The sequence below is a fragment of the Helobdella robusta genome (genome assembly GCF_000326865.2).
Source record: "Helobdella robusta unplaced genomic scaffold HELROscaffold_87, whole genome shotgun sequence".
NCBI lineage: Eukaryota > Metazoa > Annelida > Clitellata > Rhynchobdellida > Glossiphoniidae > Helobdella > Helobdella robusta.
Genome location: NW_008705498.1, coordinates 527908 through 528483, shown reverse-complemented (window position 1 = coordinate 528483; position 576 = coordinate 527908).

Here is a 576-nt window from a genome sequence, read left to right as displayed (position 1 = left end):
CAATGCGGTTATTATTAACCAAATTAAAGATTTGGGGAAAAAGTTTAATAAAACGCTTGACAATGATGATTTGAACTTGGCGATGAAAGATCTAGAAAGCAAAATAACTATGCTGCAAGATGAACTGAAAAATATAAAAAACATACAAGATTGCAACAACGTCCGTCATTAGTGGTCAAACAAAGGAGATAAAAACCATACTTGATAAAAAAATCACGGAAGATATTCTGGATAAAAAAATAAATTCACTACAAGATGGTCTTAGAAAGTCGTATTCAGATGCTGTGAAAGATGTTGTTGGGAAGAAAGTTGAAACTGTAAATAATGAAGTGATGAGTATGAATGATGGAATAAAGGCACTAAAAGAAGAGGTCATTAGTACAAAGAAAACAATTCAATTATATAGTGAGGTTGAAGAAAGATCGTTCAACTTTATAATTTTTAAATTGAAGGAAAGTAACAACCTCAGTTTTAATGATAGCAAAAAAGAAGATGATGATAAGATTATGCGCATTCTTAGTGCAATAACAGATGAAAAATTTGATATGTCAAATGTTGTTAGACACTACAGATTGG